This window comes from Eptatretus burgeri, chromosome 3 (assembly GCF_056783735.1).
Source record: "Eptatretus burgeri isolate ZD-2024b chromosome 3, Ebu_testis_v1, whole genome shotgun sequence".
In the NCBI taxonomy this organism is placed as follows: Eukaryota; Metazoa; Chordata; class Myxini; order Myxiniformes; family Myxinidae; genus Eptatretus; species Eptatretus burgeri.
Genome location: NC_140963.1, coordinates 16,898,709 through 16,917,271, shown reverse-complemented (window position 1 = coordinate 16,917,271; position 18,563 = coordinate 16,898,709). Strand labels below are relative to the sequence as shown.

The 18,563-nt window shown below is 44.0% G+C and overlaps 1 protein-coding gene across 5 annotated transcripts in view; it reads left to right on the top strand.

Annotated features, from left to right (window-relative positions):
- Positions 1 to 18,563, top strand: part of LOC147029454 (uncharacterized) — a 134,697-nt gene that overhangs the window by 35,271 nt on the left and 80,863 nt on the right. The window lies entirely within an intron of this gene.

Below are 18,563 nucleotides of genomic sequence, written 5' to 3'. Positions count from 1 at the left end.
TTTTTTTTGTTGTTGTTAACAAATTTTAAGGCTCGTGGAGGAGCCACAACACAAATTACACACACATGCAGATAAATATATGAGATGATACGCACCCTCGATACCGGCATACCATCTATACGATGTCGCTTTTCTCTAAAATCAGTGGGAGAGTTTTGAACTCCCAATGAATGCCAACCTATTGATGTTTGTCCATGCTCTATCCTTCAAGTGCTGAGCATCAAGCAAGGAAGCAGCACGCACTATTCTAAATTCTTTGACTTGGCCAGAGTCAGAATTGAAGTGCTAACGACTCAGAATCTGAACGGGAACGAACCCATAATGCCAACGAGTCTGTCTGGTGGAAAATTTGATCGCTTGTCCTAGATGTACAAATGGCAAAACGATGAAGGATGTTGTCCCAGTCTAATGCAGCGATGGCATAATTAACTCAGTAGTTTCACATTCAGTTGTGCCATCCGCTAGCGTTAGTGACCCTCCATTATTCAGGAAATTTGCTAATTATGTATTGTGGCAAAAAGTGCATGGGGCAGGGGGGGGGGAGCTTGAACTAGTATTATAACTGAGAACTATTACTTCTTAAAATTTTACATCACACCACATGTTACAGGTCTCCCATCAACAGTGAAATCCTGCTTGTTGTTACCTCTGCCACCGAAGGTGTACGGAGGTTATGTTTTCACTCCTGTCTGTCTGTGTGTTTGCTTGTCTCTGAGCAGGGTATCTCAAAAAGTGACGGACGCATTCGGACATATTTGATGGAATGGTTGGTTCTTTGACCAGGACGAATTGGTTCGATTTTGGTGAAGATCTGGATCCGGATACAAGACTTTATAAAGCGATTCTTCATCGTTGGGAGATAGTGCCAAAAACGATGTATAGCACGATATCTCAAAGAGTTTGGATGGATTCGGATGAAACATGGTGGATGAGCTGGGTTGGTGACAAGAACAAGCTGATTAGGTTTTGGTTCAGGTCTGGATGCAGACCCGGCCTATCAGTGGGGTACGAAATGTGAAATGTTCAGTCTGGCGGAGGTATGTGCTCTACCAGGTACCGTTCTCATGAGGGTTGTGTTTGAATGCTCCCTCTGGATTTTATTATGCACGAGCAAATACAACCCGTCGCTTGACTGACAGGAATATTATTAGAAGGGGGTAGAGATAGGGGGGAGAAAGAGGGAGGAGGGGAGCAAGAAGGAGGATGGAGAGAGGGAAGGGTGCAATGACAGTGGTGGGAGCGAGGAGGATGGGGAAGCGAGGAAAGGAGGGGGTAGGGGGAACGTGGGGAGGGGAAGGGACTGTTCTGGACTTGCGTTTGGTAGGGGGACTTGAGGGTAAAAGGGGTGGGGAGGGGTTCTCGACTTCTGTTTTGTAGTGGGACTTCAAGGGATGTTGGGGGGGGGGGGTTCGACTTGCATTTGGTTGTGGGACTTGAAGTGAAGTAAAGGAGAGGGGGGAGGGAGTGTCCATCTGCTGATTTTAGTACAGGATTGAACAAAATGAAGTAAATTAAAACAGCACATTCAAACAAGACAGCAATACCACATGTCGCTTTCAAACAGCACTTACCATTTTTGAAGAGATTGTAACATGGGCTTCCCTTGAGAGGTGTGACTCAAACTGCGGCTATCACCCTGTGTATCTGCTCTGGAACTGGAACTCTCCGAGGTGAAGGTTACATTTCGAGGAGGGGGGTGCAAGCGAGGAGGATGGGGGAGCAAGTAGGGGAGGAGGAAAGGGGGAGGGTTCTGGACTTGCATTTGGTGGTGGGACTTGAGTGGAAGTTGGGAAGGGGAGTGGTCCCATCTGCTGGCATTAGTACAGGATTGAACGAAATGGGGTACATTAAAACAGCATGCTCAAACAGGATAGCAATACCAAAAATACCATGATGCTTGGCTTTGGCTTGGCTTAATGACTCAGGCATTCAGCCGTGAATGGAAACATGTTGCTTGTTCTACATATATATATATATATATATATATATATATATATATATATATATATATATATATATATATATATATATATATATATATATATATATATATATATCACAAGCGATGAGAAAGTTTGTTACAAGAAGAAACATTACTTCAGACATCTTTGAATAGCACTGTTATAGGCATGATACACATTTGCTACACACAAACAACGACGACTGGAAACATGAGTATCACTTAGTCTGTCATCAGCAGAATATAAATGAAGTACCAGCAAATTGGCCATCCTCACTATAAAGGTTAACTTGTTTTGGGTTCTGATCTGAGCACAGAATTCATGATATTGCATGGGATGCCGGCCTTAACTCCCATGATTGACTATTCTTATTAATCTGTTGTCCACTTCTGTCCTTGTAATTTGTGCAAAGATTACTGATGTCCCCAAGAGTCCTTGCCCAAAAATGATTTGTTCAAAAGATCCTCCAGGTGCTTTACAAGCTTATTATACAGTATCGCTGTAAAAAAAAAACAACCTCAAAATGTTATTCCAGTCAAATAAGGGCAACTGGTAGGTTGATGGCAGGTTAATTGTCACTATGAATCTCAAGAAATCAAATGATATAGATATATATATATATATATATATATATATATATATATATATATATATATATATATATATATATATATATATATATATATATATATATATATATATATTTGTTTTCAATTGTCAAAAAAACTTGTTGCTTCATGTTTCAAATTGGCAACATAACAGACCCCACAGCACATTGCTATTGACAACAATCTACAATAATGAATGGCTGTGTGTGTGTGTGTGTGTGTGTGTGTGTGTGTGTGTGTGTGTGTGTGTGTGTGTGTGTGTGTGTGTGTCCTCCATAACTCCAAAACCATGAAACCTAGCAGCCTGAAACTTTGCATGCAAATGAAGGGAACTCCAAGGGAGTGCATGAATGAAAATTGGGTGTTTGGGTTAATTAAAACACCCCTTTTGAAGAGAATTAATGGCCTTATTAAATTAAAACAAAAACAGGCTTTATACTTGGTAAGCCCGCTATCCCAAGCAGGAGTCTTAAGCTTTGTTTTGGCCTGCTCAAAAATGCCTCGCTTTGGAAAAGGCCACAACAGTTTCTGCACGATTAGGCACTCAATTTTTTTTTTCATTTTACTCACTCACATCATCAAATGCCTGATTTTCATACCTACTAATCGCTGTATCCATCGCTTTTGGAGGTGCTGTAGTTTTCAAATTAGGAACTTGGAGCAACGTTATGCATGATATGATGCCATTTTCCACGATGGCCTCTCATGGACTAATTAAAGTATGTAATCAAAACCTGTCATCTGATTTGAGGATTGGAGCTGGTGCACTGAATAACTTGAAATCTCGAGTGAAATCTGAAAATTGTAAGAAATTACAGACTCTTATAACTAAGTGTATAAGCATATTTATTTAAGTAAGGCTAAGTTCCCACATTCTCAATATTAAGCGATTAAAAATCTGAATTCTTTTTTCAGGTTTCAGCCTGGATATCTATATATTTGGTGAGGCAGTGAGCTTTGATCATCATATTTGGTAACAGATGTTACCAAATCTGTTATTTGAAAAATAACTTCCAACGATCGGTGTCTCAATCCGCCATTTTGTTTTGGCCTAATCAAAAATGCCTTGCCTTGGAAAAGGTCAAAATGATTTCTGTGCGAAAGAGTTTCATACCTTTGAATCTCTGTATACATCACTAATTGTCAAGCCAGCCATTCCTTATCAAACAATCTTTGTAAGCCATAGTGATAGAGTTGACAGCAGTGGAATTGACTGTATTTTAACAGTGGTTGTCATTTTTTAAAATTGACAATGTTAAGGTGATAAAGTAAATGAAGTACACATATAAACGTGTGTTCCGTTATCTCAGTTAAATCTAACAAAAGTTTAAAATGTAATCTTCGCCTCGCACTTTTAGTGAAGGCACACAAGGTGACAACCGCAGCTCGAGTCATATCACTCGAGGGAAGCCCATGTTATAATCTGTATATTACTAAAACTCTCATCATGTATGTATGTATGTTCCCGAAATACAGCCAAAACGGTACACGATGACGCAAAAATTTTAGGGCCACCTTACTCACCATTCGCCTGTGGTGTGCAGTATCAAGTTTCGTTAAAATCGGGTAATGAAAAAAATTATTAAAAAATCAATTCCCGATTCAGTCAAGTACTCTTCAGGAGTATTTGATCAATGCAAACAACCTCAGCGGTATAGTTCGCTGGAGCTACCTTTTTTTTCTTCTTGAAATGATATATTTTAAAATCTCAAACATTTAGTACAGACAAAGAACGATTTATTTTTAAGCATAAAATAAACATCGCCATTTTGATCTAATACTTCCGTGTTCATTAAATAAAATTGTGTTTGGACGCGTGCTTCGTTGAACGACGACTCCTGAGGTTAATGCTCAAATTTTCTTCAAGTTAAAGTTTGACCACTAAATAATATTAAAATTTCGTTTCTTTCTTTTTTTTTTCATCAACCGCTGTCACAACGGGGAAACCCAACGGGTTCACGGGTCATCTCGTCTCTTTTAAAATTGCACGGGCTGTTTGAAAATATGCATTCTTGATACCGGCATACCATCTCTATGATGTCACTTATTTCACTGAAATCAGTTGGAGAATTTCCTCCTCCCAATGAATGCCAACCTATGGATGTTTGTCTGTGCTCTATCCTTTAAATGCTGAGCATCAAGCAAGGAAGCAACACATACTATTTTAAAGTCTTTGACTCGGCCTGATGTCTGAAGTAATGTTTCTTATTGTAACAAACTTTCTAACGGCTTGTGATATATGTGAAGAACAAGCAACATGTTTCCATTCATGCCTGAATGCCTGAGTCATTAAGCCAAGCCAAAGCCAAGCATGCGTGCCATGTGTATGTGTATCTGTGCCGTGTGTATACTGTGTATGTGCGTCATATGCCATGTGTCGTGTTTATGCATATGAAATTTTTACGAGACCATTCAGACTGGGATCCATATATTCTCAACATAAATTGGAATGAACTGCTTAATTTTACTCAACATCACACCGTTTTATTGGGAATGCCTCTAAATTTGCATTGCCATCTCCTGCTAGTGCAGAACCATCTTAAGTCATTCCCCCATCCTTACCCACAACTTTTTTTCACCCCCAATGACCCTGTCTAGCTCAACCCTCTTATTTTCAGCTTTCTGTGTTTCCTCCTCTCTTTTCTGACTCATTCATTCACTTGCTGTTCTGTCGAACTGTTGCTCCACTGTCAGAACACTGACTTTTTACCCTTTATCGATAACCTCACTCTTACATGAACCTAGATGTTGTGAAAGAAAATCTTCCTATCCAGTCCATAACTTGGAGGAAAGGCCACTCACGGATGTACCATACTCCTGTGTTATTTGCCATCCCTCTCTCAGCAGTAGTTAGGGCAGGAATTTGGAATTTGGTCAGGGTGCCAGGGATAGCTCGCATACTCTTCACAAAGGACACCGTGGTATCTCTAATGTCCACTGAAAAATGCTGGCAGATGGCCCTTTAATGTTCATCTGAGGGACGGCACATACACTGATGAATCACCCTGCCTGTGAAACACCAGGATAACAGTTTATAGCGGGGTAGGGATTGAAACACAGGCTAGATTGCTCAAAGGCAAGTGGGCATACCTCCAGACCATCTTGTCAGGCCTCATTGGCATTACATTTTACAATATACATTTGTGAGCATTTTTGGATTTTTATCCCCACGCTTTAAATAACAAACAAACAGGGGGATATTGTAATCGGCTCCATCCGTCTGTCTGTCCGTCACGCTATCTCCTCCTAAATGGTTGTGTAGAAATTCACCAAACTTGGTAGTTATGATCACCACATGGCAAGAAGGTGCGAGAGCAGTATCTTTTTTGGCCCCATCCCATGTGACCCCTCGGGTGGGTTAAAAAGTTATAATACCAAAAAAAATTTTTAAAATGCAATTACGTGCACATTTTAAAAACTTTTAATCAAACCTTTCATATGCAAGAAACATTAGGGGTTTTTGAAATATGTAACGATTCTTTTGGATTTGTCCCCCGGTGCATGCCCCATAGGGTACCGACTCGCCCATAGGGTCATAGGAGATTTCTTTTAAAACAAACAAAATTGATATCGGGTTACTCCTGGTGGAACCTTTTGCTATCTTTCAACTTTACTTCAGGTGGGAAGAGTGGAGATTTGCGATGGCGTGCCATCGACTTCGTTTTTAGATCCTCGTGGAGGATCTCCAAGTCTTAATCACGTTGTTGTTCTTCTGCTTCTTCTTGTTATGTGGGCTTTTTTGTTTCACAGCCTACAGTTTTCATCGAAACTTCCTGAAACTTGGCATATATATGTAAAAAATACCCTGCGCAGACAGTAACCATCTCCGATTTTGAAAATTCCTCCTCGAAAAAACGTTATGACGTCAAAATATCTCCGCTAATGGAAATCGCCTAAAAAAATATCTCAAACTAGGCAAGCTTTTTGAATTCTGTTTGCGGGAATCAAGCCGGGCATTAGTACAGATAATTTATCGTAAACCTGATACATCACAATGACGTCATATTCGTTTTTATGACGTCATAATTAAGAGGATGAGGATTTTTTTTTTTACTGATACAGTCCTCCAGACATACATGTTTCTGCCTGCGGATGAACACGCAATGTTATGATGATTGTATTTATTATTGCGGTGTTCTTTAATACTCCACTGAAGATGGAAGTTGTGTTGAAATTACAGACGCATATAAAAACATAGAAAATATTTCATCCGACTGTGCATCCTTCTTTGAGCTGTTATTGCTTTGTTGGAGCATCTTATTTTATTTAGCTGTCAAGTTAACGAGACTGTTTGCGTACGTATGGAGGAGTGTACCACGAGACGTGCTCTTCCTTGCTCAAGCAGCAAAAGTACAGTCTTAAAGGACTCTTATGATTCTGCCTTCAGCTTTGTTGAGGAATCTCTTCATGTTTATGATTCTATCATCATCATCGATGCCATTGATGGATGGATCCATTGCACATGGGTTTTTATGGCAGCTTTTTTAACCCAGCTATAAACTCTCGTCCTGGTGTTTTACAGGCAGGGTGATTCATCAATGTGTGTGCCGTCCTTCGGATGGGCGTTAAACCCGGCGTCCCATCTGCCGACATGAGTTGGTGGACGTTGAAGATCCTACAGCTTATTTGTATAACCTTGAGGAAGCTATCGCCGGAACCATGTCCAAATTCCAAATTCCAGCCCAAACTACTGCTGGGAATGCAATGGCAAACCACCCAGTATAATCCTTGCCAATAAACTGATTCAGCAACACTGATGCTCTGCAACAGAGTTTGGTACATCATAATCAGGATAAAGAGGCTAAGATTTGGAAGCCAACTACTCATTCCCAGGTTTGGAAGAACCCCTTTCGGCTGTTCCTCATCATATAATCTCATTTTGGTAAATCTCTCATCTGCACTCCATCATCACCCCCAGCCAAGAAAATTGTCCAAGTGTCCCATTGTTTGTTTTTCTTTACATCTCACATCATGCTGTTTTCCCGTTTCGTTCCCATTGCACATGCATGTGTCATCGCTATCCAGAATGTTTCTCCATCTACAAGCTCAAACTCACTACGATTGTTTGTTTAGTAATGATATCACTTATGATATCCATCATTTTCCCTTAACATCTCCCATCGTTTTCTTCTCTTGTTTTTAGGGTTGCAATTGTTTCGGTAGATATTTAGAAAATAAATGTTGTTAATCATCTCCCATTACCTCTTTCCTTTCCAAAGATATTCCTGCTTTCCATCAGTATTTTACTCTAAAAAACTTTGTTAATACCCTGTGCCCTTCCTTAGGCCCAGCAGGCTACATATGCGCAATCCAGCAACTCATCCCAAAAGGTTATAATGACTTCTCAAAGTCCAAACTTACAACCACTTTAATTTATTATCATTCCTTCCCAATTCTATGTAATTTTATATCCAGGTTATGTATGACGTCATCACCGGGCACCAAATGAAGGGAGTACTCAGTGTTTACTCCATTTCCTTTCTTTCTTTCTTATTTGTCCGGGTGATATCTCAGCCATCCTTTGAGCTAGGAAGCTGGAATTTGAGGACAAAAGTGACGATGTGCTTTGGTAACAACGTCATTTAAAAAAAAAAAAATGATTAATCAACTAATTGATTAATTACTTAATTATTCTCGATTTATTAATTCCTTATTTATTTTGTTTCTCACCTGGGCAACATCTCAGGCACCTTTTAAGTTAAGAAGCTGAAATTTGGACACGACGGTGAACAAGTGATTTGGCTTTAAAGGGTGTTTTTGATTTATTGATTAATCAATTAATCGATTAATTATTCATTTTTTTGATGAATTACTTAATTTTCCAAAAGTTACAGATTTGGATGAAACATTGGTGGTTTTGGTGTGCTATTGAGAAATTAATTAGATTGATTAATTTCTCAATTGATTGAGAAATTAATTATTTTACGATTATAATATATTTATTTTAATTCTGCAATGAATGAATCGATCAATTATTGTACGCCGCTCCCTCCCAATTCTGTCTCCATGTGCTGCAAGGCGGCATCGCGGGCACCATTGGCACTCCAGCAATGTTGTGTGCTGGAGGATTTGTTATTTATTCATTTGGCATAGGGGCAGTGTACTTTGAATGTACCTCTACTTGTTTTGTTTCTGGTTACTTCTCTGAGTCTGTGGCGTAAGTAAGAGGTTAAGTAAGAGTAAGAGGTTAAGTCTTAAGAGTAAGAGGTTAAGTCTCCACCAAGTCAACTCACCCCCAAACATCTCTGATAAGATAATTACATGTTTCTTGCAAGTCAGTGTGCACTTTGTTTAATTTGAATGAGGTATTATAAATATGCTCTATATATCCATGATCAATGCATGTACTCATACATAACTTAATGAACTCATGATGGTTTGTAAAATGTCGTGTTTAACATTTTGTAGTGCCATAGAGGCTGGTGACAGTATATCTATGACTTGAAAATCGAGCAAAATCGATTTTAAAAAAAATTGTGCAGTGGAGAGACATTTGGAGAAAAACCAAGGGAATAAACGAAGAGAAAAAGTGAAAAGGGAGGGAGGAACCAGTAATTTGTAAGTAAGAGGATTGGGTTTGGGATGTTTTAAGTCTTTAAGAGATAAAAAGATTATAGGTTGACTTGAAATGCTGGAGGGGTGGGGTGTGGTGACATGAGATGGTGGAACACCATTTACTTGAAGTCCTGGAGAGAAGATTTCATTTGAGATGCCTCAGTAAAATGCACTCCACAAATGGGACAAAAGAGGTGCAAAAGAGTGGAGTTGGTGGCAAGTGTGGAATTTTGGAGATTACCCAGGAAATAGTTACTGGAAGAATGTGATCTGGAGGAGATGGAGAGGGTTGGGGAGTGCAAGGGAGGGAGCAGAAGGGCCCCTCAAAAAACAGATGCCACTGGTCTGTCTGTTCGATGATAGTAACATGCTCTGTGCTTCCGCCTTACTGCGAGAAATGCTAATAATGCTAAGAGCTTTAGATTCTAGGGAGTCCAGGAGAGAAAGAAGCGATGCTAGAGAGCCTGCCCATATGGAAGAGTAGTACTCCTTTAAGTTCTGGGCAAGCTGGGCTTTGTAAGCTGTTAATAGTTTTGATATATAGGCTGAAGAATGACTTGGAATAATGGAATGAATGAGGCCAGTTTTGCTCTATGCTCAGCCCAGGAGAGGTCTTGGTTGTTTGTGAGGCCTAGAAGTTCAAGCGATTGAGTCTCTGCCAACGGCTGACCATGGAAGTAGACAGGTTGGTTCCTTTGACGATAATTCATTGTATTGTTGCAGTCACCGGTGGAGTGCTCCAAATTCCACGCCTCACAACTGTGATGGTTGTGGGTCAGATAACTCCGAGCCCGAGGAGTCGATAAAATGACCACAGACACCGACAACATTCACTTTCGGCCGGATCTTCATGCCCAGGGTCGGTTTACCATACCTGTGAGATGAATAAAGCAAATGGGGAACCGTGCCAGTGACTACCTCGCAGCTACTGATTGGCTGAGTGAACTAACGCTACGTGTTGCACTCTATTGACTACCGTTACAGTTATTCCTTGGGACCAATTGTCCCGGGAGCACTCTTCCAGATAAAACACGAGCAGGATAAGTCAAGACACGATAATAAAACTTCCATGTACTTTATTACAATGAGCAATTGAGCGGAAAATTACGGGAGGAATTGTGGTTTGGGAAATTCAAATAGGAAAATTGCGGGAGAATTCAAAGGGGGGCAAAGCAAAGCATTTTCAATAACTTACAGCACACATACATTCCCTCTTGTCTCCTATATGATAATTTCCGCCCTCAGATGCTTTATTGCAGTGACAATTATCACCTGTGCATTAAGATGGACATAGACACCCGAAGGAAAGCCACAGAAAGTTTGGGAAGAGGGATCACAAATTGAGAGTATGAGAGAGTGTGGGCTTTTATTTCGCACCCTACACACTTTTTGCACCCCAGTCGAGGTTGCAATTACCCCACGACTCAGAGGTTTTGGCTCTTCTCCTCCACACACCTCCTGCTCATCAATCCCCTCCACTTCGACGGCGTCTGATCGCATGGGGTCGCTCCTTCTCATGCAGTGCGATGGTCTGTTTGGTGGCGGTTTCTCGTGCCGATGTGCAAAGGGAGGCCATGACTTGGGCAGCTTACTGGTAACCAGGGTGCAGGAACAGCACTCCGGAGGTGAGATATGTCATGTGTAAATACTGCAAACAGTCTGAAAAGAAGACGACCAAGAAGAAGAAGTGTCGTTATCCATGTTTAAATGGTGCAGAGAGAGAAAGTGGAGAGCGAAACACTTTGAACAAAGGATGAAAGACAAAAGACGAGGAACTCTTGAAAATACCTGTTCAAACTGAAAGACAAAAGACCAAAGAGACCTCCAACTGTCTGTGCCTACCTCCAATTATTCCTCCCTCCCCTTCACCACCTTCGCGATCCTTGAGGCTTCCCATTGGTCCAGGGCTTGTGGCGGCGGACAACCTTCCGAGATGGTGATTGGCGGTGTCTCTCCTCCTGACCCAACAACAGTGTCTGATTGGCGGAACCTCACCATAGTGGTTTCCTTTCTCAGGAAGGGGTAGGAACTGGATGTACCTGTCAGATTTGATGGATGGTTTCTGTACCAGTGACCCATCGTGTACTACCTCTGAATGACGGTGTCACAACTAGCCATGTCCTAATATCTCCGCTCAAAGAATGAGGCATGTGACGGTCTGAAATCATCAGACCAAATACTGCATTAGAGTCATCAGGAGGAACCTGGATAGGATTCAGGTTTCAGCTGCTACTCCTCCACCCTCAAGGCCATCCAGGCACAGCTAAGCGAGCCTTACAGAACAATGACAATCTGAGTAACACATCAATGTAGCTGCATACACGTGCACAAGAGAGGCCATGGACGAACATGTTGCAGAATTCCATAGAGCAGCTATTACGAGTATAGCACAATGGCCTGAATGGTTTATCCAAGATGAAACAGGACTTAGTGTCATATTAATGAACCGCACATCACACCAACATACCGATGGTGAGAAAAAGTTTAATAAATAATGAAAGGATTGGGGGAGGAGAAGAGAAGAGAGGAAGGAGAGAATGAATGAATGAATGGATGTATCACATTAAATGTGCAGATCGTCACCACGTAATTATAAAAACCCTCACGCCCATGATAATTTGTTTGGCTTATCGTGTTAACTTACTTTTTCATATGACAGGTACTTAGACGGATAAGCCTGGTGTTGGCGCAGTGGTTAGGGCAGCGGCTTGGGATCGGAGCGGAGGAGCTCCTTGTGAGCCAACGGCCATCCATATCTAGTGCCCAACTGTGTCTGCGGACGTCCTCCTGCAGTTGGGTCACTTCTTATTAGGAGGTTGGTGGCAGGATTTGCACTCCGGCCACCGTAAAACCCTTCATTCCGCAAAACGCAAAAAACGCAAAAAAATCTGAAAACCCACTCCATGGGAGTACCTCCTGTGCAGCTTCTCTTCGCAGGGCAGCTCACCGGATGACGGGATTGGGGCAAAGCCTTCGGGACCCCCAATCTTTGATAGGAGGGAAACCACGGGGTAACATCCCTGGGTCAGATTGCGGGAGAGTGTGTCGGAGTGGTGCTGAGGTGTCCTCCACCAGACGGCGGTCTCCTTGGGTTAACCTGAGGCGGTCCCTTCGGGTGGGTGCCTGGAATGTCCTATCCCTAAGAGAGGATGATCACCTGTCTCTGTTATCATCTGAGCTCAAGCGTTTGGACATCGGGATTGCAGCTCTCTCTGAGGTTCGGAGACCGGATTGCGGCGAGATAATGGTGGGTGGTTACACCTACTATTGGTCTGGTCGCTCTGATGGTTACCATACCCAAGGAGTTGCTGTAGCTGTGTCCAATAAGCTGACCCCAATGATAATTGAGGTAACACCGGTCAACGAGCGTATTATGAGATTAAGGATTCGTCACTCCTTCGGTGTCATTTCCCTGGTCTCTGTTTATGCTCCGACTGAGGCGAGTGATCTCACCGTGAAGGACGCATTCTATTCCATGCTCGAGTCTGTGGTTGATCAGTGCCCCAGATGAGATACACTTGTCGTCTTGGGGGATTTCAATGCATCGACTGGAACTGATAGGGACGGTTATGAGGTGTGTGTTGGTCCCCATGGGTCAGGAACTATGAACCAGAATAGCACTAAGTTCCTTAACTTTGCAAGAAGTCATGGACTGAGGGTGGCTGGTTCATGGTTTCAGCGCCCACAAGCTCATCGCTGGACTTGGTATTCCAACGCTGGCGGTGTGGCAAAGAAATCGTTGGAGGATGATCCAGAACTGCAGGGTCTACCGGAGTGCTCAGTTCCTCAATACTGACCACAGGCTTGTTGTAGCAACTCTAAAGCTGCACCTTAAATCCTGGAGAATGGTACCATCCCAGCCGAGGCTGGATGTTGCCAAGCTCAGGGATGAGAGAGTAGCTGAGGAGTTTGCGAACAGGCTGAGTGGACACTTGGGGGGTCTGGGTGCTTTGGGGGGTCCTGAAGAGTTGTGGAGCGCCTTCAAGACCACCGTCCTTGATGTTGCCGGTGGATGCCTTGGAGCTCACCGCAGGGCAAAGAAGAATTTTGTCTCTCAAGGGACACTGGATACCATTGACCAGAGTCGCAGGGCCAGGCTGAATGGCAGAGCTGAGCTGTTCAGGGAGCTGAGGCGTAAAACTGTACGTGCACTGAGGGTGGACAAGGAGGCCTATGTGCGAGGAATCTGTGAGGGGGTAGAGCATCACCTGTGGACAGGTGATTCTCCTCCCGCTTACAGGGGAATTCGCGCATTACGTTCATCCAAGCCCATCCCTCGGAGCACTGCAGTTCGAGCAGAGAGTGGTAGGCTCTTGACAGAGGAGTCTGAAGTGAAGGCCCGCTGGGCCGGTTACTTTGAGCGGTTGTACCAGGCTGATCCCCCAACTGTCGAGTTGGACGTCAAGGGTGTTACAATCCCTGTTGCTGACCCTCAAATCAACTGTGGTCCACCTTCGCTTGTGGAAACACGGGCTGCGGTGAACCAGTTGAAACGGGGCAAAGCTCCAGGGATCTGTGGCATCCATGCCGAACTTCTCAAGGCTGGTGGAAATGCTGCACTCGTGTCGTTGCATGCAGTTTTGTGCTCTGCCTGGAACACAGGCATCATCCCAACTGACTGGAAGAGGGGCCTTGTTGTCCCTCTCTGGAAAGGGAAGGGTGATCGCCAAGACTGCAACAACTACCGAGGGGTGACGCTGCTTTCAGTGCCGGGCAAGGTCTTTGCTCGGATAATTCTCGATAGGGTTCGCCACCATCTGCTTGAGCACCAGCGTCCAGAGCAGTCAGGCTTTACACCAAAGAGGTCAACGATTGACCGTATCCTTGCACTTCGTGTCCTCACCGAATGCAGACGAGAGTTTCGGCAGGGGCTGCTTGCAGCCTATGTTGATCTCTGTAAAGCGTTCGATTCAGTGAATCGGGATGTCCTCTGGAGGATTCTTGGTCTTCGTGGGGTGCCACCAAAACTGATCGATCTGATGTCTGAACTCTACTCTGGTACTGAGAGTGCTGTGAAGTGTGGTGATACCATCTCTGACTTATTTCCAGTTGTTACTGGAGTTCGTCAGGGATGAGTACTTGCCCCCACACTTTTCAGCACTTGTATGGACTGGATTCTAGGGAGGATGTCGGAGAAATCAAGTTGCGGTGCGTCATTTGGGAATGTCAAGATCTCGGACCTTGACTTTGCAGATGATGCAGTCATCTTTGTGGAGACTTTAGACATCCTTTTGGGAGCCCTCGAGGTGCTGAATGAGGAGTCGGAGCCGTTGGGATTATGGGTTTCTTGGGTCAAAACTAAGATCCAGGCTTTCGGTGACATCTTGGATGCTGCTGTCCTGTCTGTGTCTGTTTGTGGTGAGGATGTTGAGGTCGTGGAGAGATTCACTTACCTTGGCAGTGATATTCATGTCTCTGCCGGCTGCGAGTCAGAGGTCAATAGACATCTGGGTCGGGCCTGGGGAGTCATGGATTCACTGGATCATGGGGTGTGGCGCTGCCGGTACCTGTGCGGGAGGACGAAAGTCCGAGTCTTCAGGTCCTTGGTACTTCCAGTCTTGCTCTATGGGTGTGAGACTTGGACTCTGACCAAGGATCTGAGATGGAGACTTAATTCCTTTGGTACCAGGTCTCTTCGGAGAATCCTTGGCTATCGCTGGTCGGATTTTGTGTCCAACGAGCGGTTGCTGAGAGAGACTCGGATGAGATTTGTTACCTGCATAGTCTGTGAGCGTCAGTTGCGGCTGTATGGACATGTGGCTCGTTTTCCTGACTCTGATGCTGCTCACCAGATTCTCTCAGCGAGGGAGTCTCATGAGTGGAGGAGGCCAGTGGGTCGACCACGTGCCTCATGGTTGCAACAGGTTGACCATCATCTCAAGGAGATGGGGATGGGCCTGGCATCTGCCTGGGGGATGGCCAGACGGAGGCCCCTGGAGTACCGGTGGAAAGTGGACGCAGCGACGTGCTGTTCTGGCACATGCTCCCATACCTGACCTACCTGACCTTGGGATCCAAAAGGTCCTGAGTTCAAGCCCCGTTGGGCCACTGAATTAATACGCCAGGGGGTTGACTCAGCCTGTCATCCTCCCGAGGTCGGCGAAATGAGTACCAGTATACTGGGCCGGTGTATACCCCGGTTAAAATAGGTGTACCATATCCCTGTGTCGTAAGAGGCGACCAGGGTTGCGTCAGGAAGGGCATCCGGCGTAAAACATGTGCCAAATCACTATGCGGATCATACGGATGATCCGCTGTGGCGACCCCTAACGGGAGCAGCCGAAAGAAGAAGAAGAGGTACTTAGACAGATAAATGTTATGGAACACAAAAGAAAAACCTTCTCCTCTCACAACACCTGTGTGGGGCCGATGCTGTAGCTTAAGAAAGGGGCTGTAATGATGGAGCTTGGGTGGCAAGAAGTGATCTGGCAGACCATGTCCGGCTTTGTCGTTTCTTCGGGGCGGCGCATCTCCTCAGCCCTGTAGAACCCCATCTCAGTAGCTCGATCCTATGCCCTAAATTGCTCTCCGCCCATGCGGTGCTGCCGTGAGCTGACCCCCCAAACCTTTGTCCCCAGCCCCAATTCCGATAACCCTAACCCTGGGTCTGAGCTCCCAAGGGCTATGGAATATACTGTATATCTATTATATCATGTGAAGTATGGTGTCTGCCCGTGCGTTTGGCTGTCTCCCGTTTCCGGCGACCGCTTCCGGTGCTGCTTTTGAAAAAGTCTGTACGCAGCAAAGCTCAACGTTCAACCAGAAGAAATGAATGATCCCAAATGAGATATATTTTAAACGTATAACTATAACATGGAATCGCAGTTTGTTTAACAGTGTGTTAAAATATGACCTCAGCTAACAGGATGGCCTCGAGTTACGCACTCTCGTCTCGAAGCTGTCCAGCCCGGGTTCGAATCTCGGCTCAGCTATAAACTGTTATCCCAGTGTTTCACACACTGAGTGGATCATCAATGTGTGTGTCGTCCCTCTGATGGACGTTAAACTGGGCGTCCTGTCTACCGACACGAGTTGGTGGATGTTAAATATCCCCACGGTGTCCTTGGGCGAGCTATTGGCACCGTGGCCAAATCCCAAATTACTGCCTAAACTTACTGCTGGGAAGGCAATGGCAAACCACCCAGTGTAACCCTTGCTCAGGAAGCTGCTTCGGCGGCACCGACGCTCTGTAAAGAGTATGGTACATCAACTATCAAATAAAAGTAAGGACTGAATAACAAAAGAGAAGAATAAAAACGGAAAAGAAGATTAAAGGCATTTAAATAGGATGGAGGATGGACATATAGAGGAGAGGGAGAAGGATTGGGGTGAGGGGAGAGGGGGGAGAGGGGAGAGGAGAGAGAGGGGCAGGGAGAGGAGAGAAGGGAGGAGCAGGTGAGAAGTAGCAGAGGAGAGAGGAGGGAAGGACAAAGAGAGAGGAGAGGAGAGAGCAGAGTTGGATAGGGAGGAGGGGAAGGAGAAATGTTTCTTTCTGTGTCCATCCTTTCCATCCCATTCCTCCACACCCCATTGTTTAATCCAAGTCTTCCTTTCTCATGCCCTTCAACTCCATTGTTGGTGCCCCCCCCTCCCTCTGCTGTTCCTCTTTTCCTGTTACGTGTTAATCCATTCAGTATTCTATCTCTTCCATGAGCCTTGGCAATGTATACAAAACACTGTCATAGGTTAGCAACCATTGTGCATGCTTGATGGGTTCATTGGTCTCTTTCAGTGTTGGAGTTCCTTTCAAGGGAAGTCATCAGTGTGGCCATAAAGTCTGGAAACATCGTCGAATGTACATTGTAAATGGTTTATTGACATTACATTTCAACACATGATATGTGAAATGACATGACATGACATGTTGTTCAATATGTTGTCCCTCATGAGAAATGCACAGTTCAATGTGCTGCGCAAAATTGCAATGAACGCGATGCATTGATGCAGCATTTCCATCAATCCCCGCACATGCATCCGTGATCTGTTATAGATAGATGTATAAGTTGTCACAGTCCCTGCATGTGGAACAGTATACTCTCCCAAATGTATCACCATTTGAGATGCTGTGTTTTATCTCAGTTGGTAACATTGCTGGAGATTGTGCGCAAACGTTTATCGGCTACAGCTACACCATTCTGTGCACTGTATACTACTCTTCCAAGTATTTCCAAACGTTCTGGTTAGTATGGCAGAACACTATGTCCAATCATGCCTTACTTCTTGCATTCCTCCATTTTGAGTTCTCTTATTCTGGGGAGCATTATTTTATGATATCCATTCTTAACAGCACTCCTCTCACCAATTTTATTTCTTCAATTGCATAGTATTTTCAAGATTACACACATTCCATGCCAGAGCTGCCAGAGTCCATGAAACAGTGTTCGTGGTGGAAACGTATGCACTCTGTAGAGCGCATACCTCCACTAGGATGAACAGTTTACATTTTTATCCCACTGACAGGCTGGATCTGGATCTCCACCAAAATCGAATCAGTTCGTCCTTATCATAACCCAACCTGTCCACCAACTTTTGCTGAATCCTTTGATAACTTTCTTGAGATATCCTGCTCACAGATAGCCAGACAGACAGATAGATAAAATGACAGATAAACAGTGGTAAAAACATAGCCGCTGTCCACCTGGCAGATATCAAAAGTCCAATGACATGTTGGCTTAGCGTCGTTTCCTGTATACTGACGTGATTCATGCAATCTGTATACTTCCTGATTGACCCAGGTATGACAGAGGTCACAAATGCAGTTGATAAAGCAAGAACATTTTTGAGTGGCATACACATTGCTTTCAACTGAAGAAAAGACTGTTGAGGCTTGGGACACAATGAATGAGAAGCAGTTGCTGTTCCAACTCAAACAACACCATTCTCTGAAATGATAAAGCCTACAATGTATATTTCTGCCAAATATTTTCTTAAAGGTGATTGGCTAGTAGGAGGGTAATATTCAGTTGCCCCCATCAGTATTTAAGATGACCACTGTTTAGGTTATTTCTCCAAAATATGCTCATAGAATGGGTCCCGGTGTCTGGCCGTCCGTCCGTTAACCTGTGACTAAAACATCTCACAAATTACCCAACCTATATGGACCAAATTTGGTATGATGCATCAGGACAGCAAGGTCTCATGGGGTTGTGCTCCCCATCCAGATTCACCTCCTACAGGTAGGAGAAGCTGAAAAGGGGGATTTCACCTCAAATTCACATAATTTATTTTAAAATCTCAGAAAGGAACAGCCAAGTGTAGACCAAATTCTTCATGAAACATATGAACCATTCATCCATCCATTAGGACCATACTCTGTGCATAGCATCAGTGCTGCCAAAGCAGTCTCCTTGGCTATTCGGCACAATCTTGAATGGGTTGCCACTCCAACACAGGATACCAGCAAGCTGGCACTCATTTTGCCGACCTCGAAAGGATGACA